The sequence below is a fragment of the Cyanistes caeruleus genome, chromosome 13, assembly GCF_971803275.1.
Source record: "Cyanistes caeruleus chromosome 13, bCyaCae1.hap1.1, whole genome shotgun sequence".
Classification (NCBI taxonomy): domain Eukaryota; kingdom Metazoa; phylum Chordata; class Aves; order Passeriformes; family Paridae; genus Cyanistes; species Cyanistes caeruleus.
Window position 1 is genome coordinate 8,938,455 of NC_141713.1, and position 18,893 is coordinate 8,957,347.

An 18,893-nucleotide genomic window follows, 5' to 3' on the forward strand; every position below is an offset into this window, starting at 1 on the left:
TGTGTCAGCAAACAGGCCAAATCAATCCTCAGTTTCAGCATTTGGGACCACAAATCTGGCCTGCAGTCATATTTGTTTCCTTCACCTTTCCTCAGTGTCCACCATCTGTTACACATTTTAGTTATCAGGAATCTTTTAACTGAATTAGCAGACTTTAGGTCAGGCCTTTGGTGACTGCTTTTTTTCTGCTGCAATTCAGGGAGTTCAGACTTACAGGTCTTGCTGCTCCTACTGTTCTTTCAGATGGACCTGCATGAATAGTTCTCTTCTTTCTCCACAGATTACTGCACAGTTTATTTTGGACTACCACAAAATTCAATTATCCCCAAAGATCTTTCATCCATAGAACAACAATTCATCTTTTAACTCCTGCCACATTTTTGGAAGAAACCTTCTTACTCGCAAACTTATTAAACATTTGCCACAAAGGCAAGATCATGAAAATATCTATGTTGTTAAAAAGCTTAAAATCCTCACATCTTATGAAATGATATGCAAAAATGTATTTGAAGGGCATAAACAAGACACTTCAATAAATAGTGACAATGTGCACAAGTGTTTTCAGATTCTAAACCGCAGCATCTTTGATGCTGTATATTGCATTTGTAAAAGAAAGCTGTTCTTAAGATTAAAATAATTACTTCAAAATAGTAAGGAATGCCAGCTCTATCATCCATTAGGCCTCCTGAATAACCAGTTACAATAGGATTAAAAGCACACATCAGAAGTAAATTCAGGAAAAGCAGTGTGGGTGTATCTTTAACTTGAGGAGCGTATCAGATCTCAGACATACACAAACCACATCGCAAAGTAATTGCAATGATGTTTTGTCTTTTAAAGACTTTCCACACAGTTTTACATAGGCATAAACTGGTTAAATGAGACCTTCCTTAAACGAAACAAGGTAACTATTCATCTGTGTTTATGATGAAATTATATTTGACATCAAAATGTTTATTTTATCATTCATTAGGTATATAACCCTTAATTAAGGGCCTCTTACCTAAATTACAAAGGCTTTGCAAAAGCTTAATGCATATTAAGATAATTCTAAAGCTCTTAGAAGGAGCAGCCTAATCTGATCTGCATGTACTGTTCTTCAGGACAGACCCCATCTAAGTCCTGTTTGATCAGAACTCTTCCATGGAATCCGAAAGTAGGGAAGGTCTTCCCAAGTGTCAGAAAAATTCTCATTAAAATGTGGACTTTGGGTGCAATTCTCTCACAGAGCTTTAATTTCTCACTGCATGACCACTGTTCCACATGTCATCTTATTTCAATTTGAAACACTTCCTAATTATCTTTTTATCTTGTTAAAGGGTGAAATTTTTCCAAGTAGTACTTTCCTCTGGAGATTTGTTTCCACCAGAGAGGCCCTGTTAATATGTACAGTCCGATTTGCCATCCTCTTGAAGTGATCTTGGTCTAAAGCTATTCCTTTGCTACAATCCAACAGGTAGGCTAGCTATAAAATAACATCATTCCAATGTCTTCCTTTCTCCTTTTCAAATCTTTAGCATTTAATTCCCCTTATTTCCCCTTGTATCTGTCCTCCTTCTTTACAATTGCAGTATCTCATAGAAGCTTTTCACATACACGTGTACATGCTACTACTTTCATACCAGACTTATCTATCCAGACTACCAGACAAGGAAGTTTTAAGGTTGAAAAAGTGAAGGAAACAACATCTAATATGATTTTTATGAGAACTAACAGTCATCTGGTAGACTTCATAGGGTCCCTGCCACAGTGCTCAATATACACAGCTCTTCAAACTCAGAAACAACAGAAGATGCGATTTGCCTCCAATGTACAAACTTTGTCTTGATTTCCAAAATACAAGTTTAAATCAGTCCTTACAGTTCAACCCCTGGTAAGGCTGCATATCACGAGTCTCAGTACTGAGAGAAATGTATTATTTTTAAGACATACCAGACTGAGAAACATGAAGGAATTACTCAAACCCTTGCTGAGATCTCAATACAAAGTACTGAGCAAATAAGCATTACAGTCTTAAATCTAAAGATAAGCCCTTCATTCTTTGGAAGAACCCACCCACCAATTTGTCATCAAGCACTTTGGAAACTTTCTCTTAGTACTACACTTGCATAAAGCATCTACATTGCCAAAACAGCCTTATACCAGGGTACAGTTCTTTGCCTGGCAATTGGCAGACCTCATGCTATGGACTCTGTTGCTTCCAGAGAGCAATTTGTGTGTGATCCATTAACATTCATCCTTCGTTCTGACACTCCAGTGTACAGTTCAATTTTATATTTATGAGCACTACTCCAAATAAGCAAAAGGCCTCCTGCTGCTTTCTGCAGAATGAAAGCATGTGTCTGACAGGAAGCAGAGAAAGCTATTTCAGGATTATCCATGTGGCTCAAAGTTAAACAGGATTTCAAGATGAAAATGTAGCAGATCTGTAAAATAACACCTTTATGTTTTTTCAGGAGTATTTAATATGCAAAACTGTAAATCCGTATAATTTGTTAGCTAAAAAACAAAAAGGCAAAAATACTTTGGTCTGAGATCTTTGGTAACAGAAGCCTCATTTCTTTAAAAGAAAGGACCTTCTTTCTGGACAAGGATCCAGGTTAACAAAAGGTTAATATCTGTCACCTGACAGAGATCAGTATCTCCCATTCCAGTGGCTAACGTTTCAGAGGCTACAACAATTAAACCATAAGAAAGCCATGACCAGTGTAATGTAATAGTTGTATTAGTCAGGCAGATCATTTTACATCACTGGGTATTCTGAAAGATCCCATGAGGATTCCAGATGTAAATTCTTGATGAGAAAGGAAATGATAGCAGTGTCTCAAAGATTTATTTTTACTTTCTGTACAGCACAGCGAGCACATGGTAGAATAACGAGTCCATTCATTCATAATTGCAGATGTTTTACGCATCTTGCTGAAACATGTGCATTAATGTGTTATATGGGGCTCTCTCTTCTGTTTCCAAAGTGTTAGGATAATTATTCTTTGATTTGCATGTTTGAAGTGTATACATACATGCATAAACTCTCCGGAGCTCCTGTTCCAGTTATCGCTGTTACAACTCATGTCAATCACAAATCAAATCATCTCCTCACTGGAAGGTGGGGTTTCTGCACAGTTATTGATACACAACTACACAGCTCACACTCTGGAAGGTTCTGGCAAGGAAAGGCACTAGGGCTTATTCCTTTGGGCTACACAGTGTGACCCTCCTCACCCGTGGCAGCTGATAAGACCTCACATAACTCAGATATTTATACCACTCCTGGAAGATGACTTCCAGCCATTCTGGAAATCCCATAAACTAGCTGGTTACTACACACATACTTTTCCTAGTACTCAAAGATACTATCAGAAACCATTTCAAACAAAGCAGAAAACTACTATTCAATGAGAGAAAAAGGGTTTGAGTTGGTTTGGGGTTTTTTTTAATCAAGTACTTAAAGTCATTGGATTAATTTCTTTCAATTCCACAGATTTTTTTTTTTTTTTTCCCGAATGAGTCTCACTTCCTCTCCTGTTCCTTCTCCTTCCTTGTCCTCCAAACCAGGAAGTTGGTTTCCCTATAAAAATGCTGTGTTCTCTCTGGGTTTATTATCCTGATAATTGTTATCCTGATATGCTTCTACAGGCATTTCACCTCTAACCACATTTTGCAAAAGATTAATCTTTCCATCTATTTCAGTCCTGCCAAATTTCTCAACCCAAAGGTGCTTTGCCAGTGTATTTGTTTATTAGTAACAATATCTCCACTCATGGGATTACTGCATCCCATTTCCCTAACTTCTTGCAATCTTTTCACACAGAGAAAACTTGTTTGATAAAGTACAATCAACACTTTTTAAACTCAAGCACATCTGACAAGTCACTGAAGTAGAGATGTAAAAATAAAAGGAGCTGCCAAACTTTCAGAAATCCCAATCCTGTCAGTCTCTATTGACTGCAATGTACATTCTGCCCCTTCAGCAGCTGAAACCAGACTCTAGACTCAAGTGCTCAATCAAAATGCAAGCTGGATCACATCACTCATCTTGGACCACAAAAATATTTTATCAACCAAAGATCACAAGTATATAGAGTTTCATGGCAGGAGAGATGAACAAAAGTAGCACTAACCACAGGACTATTTGCAAGGCCAAGTCAAAATACAGACACTGAACAGGGTGAAAATAAGTTACTGAACTGCTGATGACCAGAAAGTGGAATGATAGAAATCATAGAATATGCTGAGCTTGAAGGGACCCATCAGGATCACCCAGTCCAACTCCTGGCCCTGCACAGAACACCACAACAGCCACACAATGTGCCTGAAAGTGTCATCCAAACACTTCTGGAACTCAGGCAAGCTCCTGAGTAGTTTTCTTTGAACAGAATAACTTCAAATCTACAAACCATTTCAAAGTTTATTGTTTCAAAAACAGTATTTTGCCTTTGATTTCTTTTTAATGTTACCACTCTAATCATAGCATAAAGCCTGACACATTAGGAATGGCTGGAACTGTGTGATAATTTGAAGAACTTTGCATAACTTGCTCCAGGAATAAGAGCCAGTACACAGCACAACAGCCCCCATAGTTACATTACCATAAAAGCACAAGAAGAAGGACTTAGAAAAGAGCTGTGGCTTTTCTTTTTCTCCTAAGATATGTGTTTCTCAGGATGAGGGGGGGAAAAATAAATCACACAGATAATAATACAAGAGAAACTTTTGAACTCATTGATTATTGTCAGCCTGGTCTTCATCATGAGATCCCTGAACATCCTGCTCATGTTTGCTAACATGACAGCAGAGACACAGAAGGTCACTTGGTGCCCAACAGCCTCTTTCCTATCGTGCTGAGTAAGACACACTTTGGATTAAAAAACTCAAAATTATGAAAATTGCAGTTCAGAATTTTCATTATTTGGCAGTGGCAGTCCACAGAATCTGCTTGGACAAAGCTACCACATGACAACAGCAGTGGACACCAACATGAAAGTAGACAAAAGCTTTCTTGATATGTCTTGTTTCACACAAAACCATTTTAAACTCAAAGTACTTTAGATATTTCCCTCAGGTTGCTCTCCACTTTCTTTAATAAACAAAGAAAATAGAAGCCCATGTGGGGTCTTTTAGCACAAGAAAGTTGCTGACTGATGCTGAAGGTGCATCTCAGCCCATGCACATCCTTCAGAGAAGAAGGGAACATGAACAGAAGGAGCAGTGTCCTCAGACTCCCACGCTTGAGCTCTGAGGATTAATTCCTTCAGCACAAATGGGTGTGACAGTGTTTGTGCAGGTTATGGCCAGACCCAGGGGAAGGCAGGTGAAGCTCTGCACTGATGGGTAACAGAGCTCTTATAAACAGTAGGAGTCTATAACAAGGGTTTCCTGGTGTGTTTTGACTACACTGACAAGAATTTTGCTGCATGGACTGCACCTGAGGTCTTTCCTTTTCAGGGAATATTAACATTTCTTGGTGCTTTTTGAATATTCCTTTTCCATTAAAAAAAAACCAACAAAACAAAACAACAAACAAAACAAAACCACCCTCACCTGTAGATATTTACCTATTCTTTTAAATTGAGATCTGCATTAGACACACCTCATGGACGGCTTTAATACTCCAATTTACTTGGGTGCTTGATTCCCCTTAATTTAACCAGAGACAGAGTGAATATAACTGGCTTTTTGCATAGACACAGACTTGTTCTTCTTCCCATGCCACTGAGTTTACCTGTAGTCAGCCCCAAAGATTACTTACAGCAGGGAAAAAAAAAAGTATGGTTTGGGTTATTTGACTGGAAAGGAACATGCTTAGTTATTGAAATCCCAGCTTCCCTAGGAAAAGAGTAAAAAATGTATTTTTAAGTGTTCATGCCAAACAAGTTGGCCCAACCTGAACCAAAACTCTGTACAAAGCAATTTTAAACTTGGAATATTCTCTAGCACATTCTACCTTAGCTATGGACCTTACATATATTTTTATATAGTTTACAGCTATGCACAAGTCATCACTGGAGAAAATTCCTATTAGTGATGGATATATGCTGACAATCTCATTCATAAATGCTGCATCATTATTCTTGCCGGAACACAGGTAAAGTTTATTTTTACCCTGTAATTTCTACCTAGTCAGAATGAGTTAAGAGGCTTGCACTTATAAAGTATACAGGATACAAAAGTGAATTATAAGCATGTCAAAGTATGAAAGGGAATTAGTGATGATGGTTGAATCTCAGAAGAGATTCAAGTTCAATTCACAAAGGGCCTTATTTGAACTTTATACAAAACCACATGAATCTGAAATTGGGGTGAACATAGAAATACCATCTGTCAGTCTTAACCCCTCTCTTAGCATTCCATCCAGGTGAGAAATACCAGCAATCTTATTTAGATGTTTGATATTTCTTCTTCTAATCACTGCTGGAGCTGGAAACTGCAGTATAAGACCCAGGCAAAAAAAAAAAAATGAAAAAAAAAAATGAAAGTTACAGAGACATTTTGGATTTGGGATAGAGAAGCCATGTACTAATTTCACGCTCAACATACCAGGGTTTATTTACCTAAACCACATAACTGTAGTATGCAATGGTCCCTACAAAGAATGAGAATCCAACCATAGACTGGGGCACACAAAGGGCTGAAGGGTTGGCATGGAGAGTAAATTACAAGGCAAAAAAAAATCCCACAAATCCACATTTTTGGATAATTAAGCTATTGTAGATTTTCATATGGATGAATGCTCTTGGGACACCTGATATGAGCTATTAACTGGAGTAATGCAAAATTTAATTTACACAAAGAGTATAGATCTTCTTTCCCTAACAATTTTTTGTGACTAAAAGAGAGGGTGGAGTACAAGAAGCACATTAGCCATGAAAAGTCATTTTTCACCCATCAAAAAGAGTGAAATTTTCCCAATATGGTGATTAAGCAAAAATGAATTATTTTGCCTGGAGGATGCATTTTTTTTTTTTCAGTCTGTCATGAAAAATATTAGCTACTGAACTTACAGCAGGTTTTCTGTGGACAGATAATTTTTCTCCGGATTAGAAATTTAAAAAAAACACTATCAAACCCTTGAAAACATTTTTTTTTATACAAGTGGTGATAACATGAAACATGAAAACTGAAGGGGTTTAGTATTTTGTGTTTTGAGCAGGGGGTTAAGAGTTCTATATGCTTTGTATATTACATTAGTGTTAAAAAAATAAACATCTATTATGCAAAACCTAAGTTACTCTGCACATGACATTGCACTAGGCAGGCTTTGAATTTTTTTTATTGAATGCTAAAATCTTGTGTGTGTTGCAGACACTAAAGCAATGAAACAGAATCTACAGAAGAAAATGGAATTATATAGCCTTAAGCATTATGGAGTTTGCATGCTGTTCTTTGTTAAACAAGCACCATACTCCCTTGTCTGTCAGGGCTCCCATTTTCAGCAGCAGTTCAGCCCTGCCTCTCTAAATGACACAAAGCAAGGAAAATAAGGTTTTCAATGAAGCCTCACACAATTAAAATGTTAAATATTTCACATACTATTCTGATGTCTGCAGGAGGTAAAGCTTCACAGGGAGCTAACTTATCCTCCACAGCCAAAGGAAATGAAGCCGTTTCAGCCATCAGATGGCTTTACCTCAGTGCATGTTCCAAAGAGATTCACAGGCTTTGCTTCCATATAAAAAATAATTTAGAAAAAGAGGGTGATGGAGGGCATATTACAAAGAGAACAGTTCAGTCTCATTTGACAGTCAGTAACTATGGGTCAGACTGCACAATTGATTTTTCAGCAGAACACTTCTTTGATTTCTATAGGGAGTTCAGCTTAAAAATTAATGAGACAATATGTCCTTATTAAAGGAATCATTTTAGGAAAAAAAAAAACCTCTCACCTGCTTAAGTTTGTTAACTCTTGTTCCCACTAAAGACTGGCAAAACCATCTACTATGCTGATTTTAGGGAATCCAATTCCTAAAATTCCAATTTTTAGGAATTCTTAGGCACTAAATCTAGTTTGCAGAATAGGATAAATACAACTGTCTACAAATAAAGTTTGGCAAGTTCCTAAGAGCCTGTAGGATTGTAACCCAAATTTTTGGTTGGGTTTTTAGTGAGTGCTTTTCTCTGCCTGCCTGTGTAGAGCCACAAGGAGAGGGGTAAGTGTAACAAGCACGAGCAAAGCACACCCAAGGATGCAGAATTTATCCATGCTAACTTGCTAACAGGGAAATGATTCTGCAGTGCCTTTATAATGAGGTGTTATGGGGGGGCAGTCTGAGCAGGATTCTGGCCCAGGACAGGATCCAGCCAATTCCCAGGAAGGTGCACACACCGAAAGAGCCACAGGAGGGCTGGCTGTCCCAGCTCCCAGCACCAAAGCGAGCTCCATCCCACTGGACGTGACACAGTCGCCTAAGCAGGGGTGCTTCAGCAACACTCAAAAGCTCCATTAAAAAAGAGTTTAAAAGTTTTCACTGCAGTGAATCACAGAAGCAACTTATTGATGTATTTCACACGTCATGCTAGCTGGTTCTTCAGCTGTGAAACACAGCAAAGATCAGTGTCCTCGCCTGCTTTTACCCACACCTGCCCACAAAAGCGAGGTGACATTTCCCCTTGCAATTACTGCACATTGGTTATAACTGAACAGCCTTTAAGGCTCTGCTCAGTCCAAGTCCAGCCTCTGTCCTCAGCTGCACACAAACATTACACACTTTCTCCATGAAGTCCAACAGCAGAGATAAGGCAAGATATGAAACAATGAAATTACGAGGGTCAGAGAGTTGGAAAGTTAACAACATGACAGACCCACTTGCAGCAAAATGTTCCTCCAGAGAAGGCATTATGCATCTGGAAAAGAAAATAAACCAAAAAAAACAAGCCCATATTATTCCTTTTTCAATCCAATTTGCAAATTCACAGAATAATTTTTCACAAAATAAACCCAAAACCAAACAAAAACAGGGGAGCAGGGATAAGATGATGGGACACACACACACACACATTTTGGAAACACCTGGTATGACAACCATAGTCTACAGTCCAGGTGTTTAGAATGCTTCCCCAAAAAGCTGAATAATCTTGGTTTACAATTATCATCTTAGCCCAGGCCCTTAGTACAAAGAACAAAAGATACAAGGGATACTCCACTGCAATCCTCAAAGTTTCACTCAGACAACAGTACTCAATTTTCCCCACTTACTTTTCCAGTCCTGGCTTTCCACACCTTTTTTTACACATGCTCAAAGGCAAGTGTAATCAATCTTATTCCAAATAAAAAAAGAGGTGTTTTTCAGGGTTTCTGCCAGAATGGCAAAGTCAGCAGGATTTTGACAAAGTGCAGCAGGAATTTAAAGAGTAAAGGCAAAGTATCCCGTCACCTGGAAAGTGCTGATGACGACAGCAACCAAGCTGGAAAACCACTTGGAATATTTAATCAGGCTGTGGTACAGATTAATTTGATACTGTCTTTAAAGTGCTTTGAACATGAAAAGCATAACTTAATTGTTTTCTCTTCAGCCTCACCACCACCGCTCCTCGTCCTACCTAACGGTGCAAGGCAGCTGGTGAACGCCTGGTGTTTCACTGGGCTGGGACAAGGGAGAGCTGCTCCAGCAACACCCCAACCCCTTCATCTGCTTTCAAGCAAGTAACAGCTGATTGCTGGGCAGATATTTGTTAAAATGTTCTACTCTTCATTCACATCAGCCTAGCTGTGCAATTCCCAATGTATTCTGGCTAAAAGTTAGATCAGTACCTAATGAAAAAAATTTTAAAAACCATTAACAGTAATTGTGATTTTCACTTTCAAAGCTGTGACAGCACCCAAGCAATTAACAGGTCCTTTTGGCTTTATGAGGTTTCATATACAAACATTGTAACTCCTACAGCAGTTTAGGTAGATTAGAGGACACTGTAATCCAAAGACTTTAACATCTCCCTTTGAAAAGCACTTCTACCAAAAGAGTGTGAGAACCGTGCTCTTTTACTTTTACTCTGTTTTTCTTATCCTGTTAGACCAAATTTGGACAGTACAAATACATAGCAAGTGGGATCTTCAGTCTTCAATTAACTCTTGAAAAAGCAGTGTTCACTTAAAGGATAACAACAGGAGAGAAAGATTCAAACATTCTGCTGTCTGACTGCACACTCATTGATCAGGAAACATGGTACAATTATAATGCATTAAAAAAATGCATGATTTTTCTTCATTCAGTGGCTAGCATCTCTGGCTTCTAACTACATACTCTAAGACAAAGGATAGAAAAACTCAACTCAGTCCTGCAGTGCATCAAAATGCCTCAATACACAAGAAGTACAGCACACAGATCTGCCAGGACTATGCACATTTCTGCATTTTCTGAGGAAGTGAGCATTTTGCACTAGTAACAATCACAGTCATCTCATATTACACCAAGAAATGGGCCTACTGTTTTATTATGATGTTCAAAATTATATCACTCCAGCTTTGGGGATTTTTTGTGCCTTTCTTTTTGGAGGGTGGGCATGGGGAGATGGTGGTGGTGGTCTGGGAGAGAAGGACACTTTGCTTTAAGGATGCAATACAGAGAACTGCACTAAGTGCAATGATATTATTGTAATACATAAAATTACAATAGTAATATTACAATAATAGAACAGCAGTAGTCTGTGTCCCCAACAGAAAAACTCAGGGATGAAAGCAAACATAGGGAAAGAGAGTGGAACTTCCAGGGTAGCCCCAGAGCAGACATCCTCTGCAAATACAACACCTGGCCAGTGTTTGAAACACCACCTGTGGTAGCCAGGAGAACACACCTGAAGAACCTCACAGTCTGGAGCAACTCCTCTGCACACATTTAAACTAACACATCAGTCAAAAAGTCTATTTCTATCAATTTCACATGGTAAGAATGATACAGAGCTGACGTGTTTTCTTACTTTTCTCAGACTAAAGAATCAACTCACCTTCTCAATCCTTTTTCTATTCTTTTTTTTTTGTTTGGCTTTCCCTCATAACAACCAACACTTTAAATAAAAACCCCACACAACTACCCTGAAAGATTATAAAGGGAATAGAGCACACTTTCCTTGAAGAAACAAGGTGCAACAGTAGGAACACACTAGCAAGCACAAAGGAGCCAGAGTAAAAAATTACAAAGTTTTTTAAGTACTCTTGTCATAAACGTTTTCAGGCATCCTCAAATTTTATAAATACTTCATGTAGGGATACATAGGCCTTTGTTAACTCATTTTTTTGTTGAAAGGACGGGATTCTACTGCAAAGCTCTGTGACACGAGACACTGAATGAATGCACAGTAACTCAGAATTTCATTTGATTTCTATCCAAACAAATTGAATCAGGCAGAATACAGATTAATTACAATTCTCTAAGTCAAAGACAAATTCTGCAACCTTTTCCCAGAATCTGCTTTGTGACTATCTTAAAAAAATTCTAGAGGATTTTCCACTGCGGTTTCCACACTTTCTTAAGTGGCTTATTTATTTCATTAGCTGTCTTAGAGCTGAGGGAACACATGAACATGCACTTCATCCCCTTTGGGCAGCAGCCCCTCCAAAATTATTGATTTCACGAGGTTGGTAATTCAGCTGGAGTGTCAACCTCAAAATCCATGAGAGAGGCCTAAACATAAAAGACTTGACATAAGATCATTCTGCCTGGTAAGAGCCCCAAGGTTTTCCATGCCTGGGAAGTCTTCCATTTCAAAACAGGAGCTTTTCAGTGGAATATCAGCAAGGTGGTTATGGCACTGTTGAAGCAATAGAATTCTGGAAGACTTAACACCAGCTTTTGCACATAAATATAGTGTTCTGCACAGAAATGGAGAGAGACTTCAATGGAAATGTTTGCATTTCAACACAAGTCTCCTTGGTGAGTGATCTAGGTTTTCTCCAAGATCAAAGAGGTGTGCATTAACATCTTCTGGCTTGCAGAAGAAAACACACACAAAACCCACCCATAACTCAAAGTGTAGTGAACTACAGAAACACAGCCAGGGAAAACAAGAGGAAACAGAATGGATAAACCAGATAATCCTCCAGAAACAGGACTAAATACAGATGCAGATTAGCCTGGCAAACTGAACATTTCCAGGAAGTGCTGATATGTCACTCTATTGCCAAAATTAGAAAAACTGTGTAGGAAGCAATTAGCTACTGTAGCTTCTCCCTACTTAAAATGATTGTTCAAGGCTATATTGTAATATGCAGTTGGTCATACCAATTCAGCACATAAATGCTGGTGTGAAAAATGCCATTTATTCAATCTCAACTTCAAAAAAAATCAAATTGAGTTGAGAGAAATAACAGTGCTTTTCTTGACCATTCTGCATTTACTCTTCAATTCTATTCCCAACACGCAGCTTTGTTGTGCACATTGTATGTGTGTTCTCCATAATTAAAGCTTTATTTGAACCTCCCCCCCTCTTTCCACAACTCTCTTGGTTAGATCAAAACAGTAGAGACAAAAACTGAAACATGCCTGGGGTGCAGGAGAGAAGAAAGACTATTTAGTGAAGTAGGCTAATGGTGGTGGGGAGGAAGGGGGCTGATTTTCACATCTCAGAACTGTTAAGCCTGCAAATATTACTGAAATCACATCTGGGAACAAAGCTCTGCTTTAAGTAAGTTCACCCATGAGTGTTGCTAAGCAATGGAGAAGAGACGAGGGAGCAGGAGAGTGCCTGACTTTAGGATTAGGAGGATGGATAGAAGTAAGGCTTCCACATAGCTTTATTTGTAAAAACTTTCAAGTTCTTTGTTTTTAGTGCCTGTCTTCCAAACTGCTTGTACCATGATTAATCAGGTCTCATTCATTGTCTATCCCAATGCACACCCAGCACAAAGAGAGGTGCTGCGTCCTGGAGCACTGGCACAAGCGTTTGCGCACCAGAACTGCCAACATCTGTCTCTGGATTTAACAGGTAAGAGCTGGAGAAGCTGTCCTGATGCAAATACTGTAGAATTTAATGTCTATATTTTAGAGAAATACTGCAGGTATTTGTTTTTATGAAACTTAAACTATGCATTGTATGGGAAATAAAATACTTGTGATAGCTAGAGCTTGCTCTAACTCTATTCTTATGCTAGCAGTTACAGAAAAGTGAAGTATTTCATCTTATAAGATCAATAAATGTCATATCTTCACCTTACTTAAATGAAGTTTTTCTCTGTCCACTCTCTACTTGCACCTTGATATTGTAAAAGTTTCTTGTTCTGCTTTAGCAAGATTGCTTGCAATCCTTAGGAAAACAGCTACACACTTTCAGCTGTAGACAAATACATTGCCTCATATTATTTCCCAGAAAACATTTGTTGCCTTGTTCAGCTAAATGCCTCCATAAACTATAGTATGTACATTTGTAAAGCATGCATTGTTGGAAAACTAAATTGAATTCTTTGATTCATTTTTACATGGCAGCAGTATTTTTCTTTTTTTTTTTAAATCATCATAAATACTCTGGAATGCTCATCTCTTTATTACTCAGAATTATATTCCATATGCTAAGGCATTTGCAGCCACACAGGTCATTTCATAGGCATTAAACTTTTACTGTATACCTGTCTTTTTAACATTTGCTAATAACTCATCTGGAAAGAGAGTGACATTTGTTGCTGAGTAACAGATGTCTGCACACACAGCATGAGCTAGGAGCATTTCTCAGCCTGAGATCCTAGATTATGATTAACTACCTAGTCAGTATTCTAGTTAGAGATATTATGAAGGCCTTTCCCAAAACTCAAGATATTCAAAGCCTATCACTTCTGCAGCACTCCAGCAGTGTTCCCTACACACAAGATGCATTTCCCTGACAGGCAAATGGCATTTAACAGACTGAACAATAGAAACTAATTGGGAAGATTGAATATTGTAATCACATTTTTATTTTGTACACCTTTATTATTTTCAAAAGCAGAGACTCTGAACCAAATATTTTAAGCTCAAAGAGGCACAGACACTGTACAAAGGCAAATTAAGCCACATGCTGAAAAGGCAAGCTACAAGTTTTCCTCTGAAAGGTGATAAATTAATTACGGAGATTGGCAAGTTTCCCATGCCTAACACATAAAATAGATCATTTCTTGTGCTATATTTTATTTAGATACGAAGTCAGAAGCAAATCTATGGGAAGCTGCTTTAGAGCTGAACAGGCATAGTCATATAATTTTTCATCCTCCAAAAACTCATCCAGGCAGTCCAGAACAAAGTGATCAAGTGGAAATACAGACCAGGATGGAAGAAAGATGCTGTGGATAACCCAGCAGTTTCCAGTTTCATATAGCAAACCTCTTGAAATGGATGGCATATAGAAAATGCACAGAGATCCATCATGTTGCGTTACCTAATTGACTTTTTTCCCCTTTTGCTTTTTCTTAATGAAAAGCAAGGCATGAGAGAAGAAGAAATCTTCCCTATCAGCAGCAGCAGGGGTTGCTGCAGCAAGATGATAATTCCCTCCTGCTACTCTGCTGACAACCACCAAGCTGCACAGGAAGAGCAAAGCATTTTAATCATGGAATTGAAAAACATAGCAGTTCCTAAAGCTCCACCTTACCTTGGCTGATTTACATTAATTTAGAATCAACTTGCTTTCAGCAAAATAATGTTATCTATGGAAGATAACAGAGGCGGAAAAATTCAGTAACTTCTAGCTTCCCTGTGCATAACAGGCAAGGATCTATGTACATAAACAGCTTTGGAACATCTTAGATAAGCAAGGATTATTGAATTCCTTAAAAGCACAGTGCAAACTTGATGGTTCCATAATTCCATACTAAATATTTTACAAGTGCCATGCTTCCAAATACACACCATTAAAGGGATAAAAAATTCACTAGCAGCTGGCAAGTCAGGGTCCAACCCAGTGTCCACTGGACCCATCAGAAATCCTGTGACAGAGACCTCAAGGTTTTGGCTCTGGCTCTTCCATCAGATTACCATTTATAACAAAGGCACTCCATAAGAAGCTGCTAAGATAAATGCAAACCTTGTGTCAAAGACAGTCAGACACCCCACCAAAATTAAAAATTTGAGCACACAGCAGCTTACAGGCAGCAGCTTTGGGCATGTGGCACAACATCTGCTACAAAAACACTAGAAAGCAGACCTGTGGCAAACTGGACCGGTGCCAGCTCTCAAGATTATCCCCCCTCCAAGGCTGTCAAGTAAATGGACAGATGGCAGCCGATGCACTCACAGGATAGTTAGCTCAGTTAACAATCAAGTATGCTAAATGATTTCAGATTCACTCTGCACCAAGCATTGTACTTTTCAGTGAACCATTAACACTGTGTCCTGATAGAAATATGGTTTGGTATGAAGGAACTGGCAGATCCTGTATTTTACAAGACAGTTTCTCTGGAACAATTTGTCAGGGAACATTAGATCTGCCTTCATGAATAAAGTGAGAATCTGCCAAGTTTGCCAGGCGGGTTTGCTCATAATTTTAATTCTACAGTGTTTGAGGAGAGAGGATGGAAACAAACACAAAGATGCAGGTCAGTTATCCATGCAAGCTGCTCCCAGGGATGCACTCAGTGAAAGCAGGAGGGATTTTAGGAGCACACAGGATCTCACATCCCAGCAGCTGTGCCCCTGCGGTGCTGCCTGCCTGCTGTAGGGCATCAGACAGCTCTCCTGCACAGGACAGCTAGCACAAGCAGCCTGCTGGGTGACACACTTGTCACCCAAGTGCACAGATGTGACAATTCATCCCAAAAAAGCTAATGATTCTTGGGTTTAAATGGGTAAAATCTGTAAAGAAAATTTGGCCCTCATATATCAAGAGGACAAATAACTGTACTGAGCACTAGCACATAGCATACAGGTGGACTTTTGGCCTCAGCATTACAAGAAATATTTTAAAATTCTTCCTCCCTATGGTTAGATATGCCTTTAAGGACATTTGTAGACTTAGTGACAAATTTATTCTATTGATTTGCTTTCCTGTAAATCAGCAGGGCAAGAATAGTCTTTGAAAAAAAATGTTGGTTTCTTCTCTCACCTCCACCCTCTGCTCCTGTTGCATTTCCCTTCTATCTGTCCACCCAAAATCCCATGTAGCTAAACAGCTGGTCATAAGTGTAATATAATTTATTATATATTTGGCTCCCATGACCATTTTATTCATCACAGTATAATAAATACCCTGAGAAAATACACACCACCACCCTTTTTCTGCCTTCATTGGAAAAATCCTTCAGCAGAAAGCAGGGGAGAAACCCAAGAAAAACAAGTGGAAAAATAGAAGGACAGGGAAGAGAGAGAATTAGTTAGCTCTATTGAAGGAGGTAGGAGTTGTGCCATGGATACCAGAAAAGCAGCACCTCACACTTCTTATCTGTTATCTCAGTTCCAAAGAGTGGGACTGAAAAAAACTGTAAATATAAAGCATTTCTAGTGGGCAATCTACAAACTAGTTCCCTACACAGTCGGGTGAGTGCCAGCTGGAGAGCAGCTGCCCAGTGCTGTGAAGTCTTGCACTTTGGACTCTCAGCCCAAACTGTCCCAGAGCACAGAGCTGAGGCCAGAGGAGCTCCATTGCAGGGTGCAGAATGTCCCCCAGCTGTGCTGAGCCTGCCTGTGCTCAGAGAGAGAACATCACACCGGTCTGCTGCCTCCCCTTCTGCTGGGACACCGCTTTCCTCAGATCTTACGGGGCATTGCCAGGGTTATACCAGGGAACAGCAACAGCAGCCAAGGATTCACACTCCCTGCTCTCCCAGTTCAGATGTGGAAAGGTGCCACAGAAATACCAGAGCAGGAGCAGGAACTCTGCCAGTGCGTTGTGATCCTCAGCAGCCCTCTCTGCAGCTTTGCTCTCCCTTGAGGAGGCAATGTTGTGACTCCGGGGTCTGACCACCAGAGCAGGGAAGTCAGAGATGTAATTTAGAAAAAATAAAGAGCAAACCAGTCAAAAATGGAGACAGAAGCAACCTCATTTTCTGGCTGAACTTTATGAAAATCTGATTAGACCTTGGTGAAATTTAATCTTTGCCTTCCAGACCTTCTGAGACAACAGTAAAGATCTCCTGAGCTCATAAAGTACCCAGAGAGGAGAGATACCACTCAACTAGGTAGTAGTGGAAAGGAAAATAGCTGGGAAAAATTATTTTTCTTGGCACTAATCACCACGTAAATCTGCAAAAAATGTCATTAAAAAGTGAATGATAAAAAGCTACACATCACTATTTTCAAACACAAGAATGCACTTTATCAGACAAAATAATAAAATAATATGAAAAAGACAAATTAGCTACAGCAATAATTAGGAATGCCAGACATTCAGAAGAGAGTATTTGTTCAAATTGCAAAGATAGTCAAGAGACGGAAAATTTTATTCCCAGCAGCCCTACAGTGCTAACATTTCTTTTTCCTTTTTTCCCTACTAAAAATTTACAGCAAAAACAAACCAACCTACCAGATATATTTTTATATTATCAGCCCTTCCCCAGAACAATTCTGCTTCAAAACCACTCATTAAGCTGGAACTGGCAAAACCCAAAGTTCCAGTCTTTTATTCTCAGCCAGAGGGTCCACATTTCTCCATGTCCTTGTAACAGCTGCTCCACTTTGCCTCATGAGACAAAGAAAAATGGGGAAATTTTGACTTTTCTCAAAATGTTTTTACACTCATGGACAGATAACACACAGGGTCATTAGCCCCACAGGAGGCCACACCAAATGCTGCTTCCTGCCTGCACTGGTGTCACTCCCCTCTGCCAGCTCAGCGGTGGCACCAAGAGAAGCCTTTCTGCTCTTTCAGCATCTGCAGTGGAATAGTTGCCAAGGGTTTGATCTTGGCCTCCTGGTTTGTGCCTGCAGTGCCCAGGATTCCCAGGGGGTCTCAGAGCCAGACCTTTCCTACTTTGGGGTTGCTGAGCCCACCACAAACCACATTTTGCTGCCACAGTGTAAAACCAGCAAATGCTACAACACTGATGTTTTTAGATTCTCCCAATACTCTGCTTACCGTCCAACAAGATCAGCTTCTGCAGCTTTCAGGAAAGAAAGCAAGCACTTCTTACCAAAGTACACCAATCTGGGAAATCAAAGAAGAAAAGGAAAAACCAGATATGAACAGGTGGTAAAACTGTATTTACAATCTTCTCCTCTAACAATGTAGTATAGTATCATCTTCCCAACCAACTTGGTTTTTATCACATCATACCAGACAAAGTGATATATGCAGGAAACATTAAAATACAAACAGATGCAAAAAAAAAATTCCTGAACTATGGATGTGCAGAGCCAAAATAATTGATGATGGAGTCCACATACTGAATTAAAAACTAGAGAATGGTGAAGATATAGATAGATAGGTATAATCTAGGAACTGTAATTTTTGCATTCATTGATTCACCCATGTTCTTATTGTTGCTTATAGAATCCTTCACTTACTAATTCCATGTCTCAAACAGCCAGGCAACAAAACGTGGTTATGTTGTGTATGGTTACCCAGCAGAATGTCTGTGGAATCAAGTTTGCTGATTAAAATCCTATTTTAATCATGCAGTTAAAAACTCTACAGTAATATTGCAATTACAATACTTGTAAAATGCATCTATGCAGAAAGCTAGAATGAATATGATATTCTGATCTCTTACTGTACAGATGTACAATAACTCTCAATCTGTTCTTGCCTGGGCAAGTCAGAGTCTGTGCAACATTCAAGATTAATTAGAAGGAACACGTGTTCCTCATGAATGATGCCATGTCTAGTACTATATGTAAATTAATTCATGTCAGCATGGGCCATGTTGTGTCATGAATTTTTTTATTTTTTTCTAGGAAAAGGATGCACAATTTTTTTTACTACAATTACTATAGATTGTCTGTTGATTTTACAATAGTTGTAGAGAGATTTTATAAAAATAAAACATTGAGCAATATGTAAGTTGG

General features: G+C 39.0%; 1 protein-coding gene and 1 long non-coding RNA gene across 4 annotated transcripts in view; one reads left to right on the forward strand and one right to left on the reverse strand.

The window, feature by feature from the left end:
• LOC147650687 (uncharacterized) overlaps positions 1–18,893 on the reverse strand; it is a 183,680-nt gene that overhangs the window by 126,358 nt on the left and 38,429 nt on the right. The gene's annotated exons all lie outside the window — the stretch shown is intronic.
• The window catches only part of LOC111934069 (uncharacterized), a 40,394-nt gene continuing 34,332 nt past the window's right edge, over positions 12,832–18,893 (forward strand). Inside the window, exon 1 of the long non-coding RNA XR_002867003.2 lies at positions 12,832–12,915. This is a non-coding gene — a long non-coding RNA (uncharacterized LOC111934069). The remainder of the gene's footprint in view (positions 12,916–18,893) is intronic.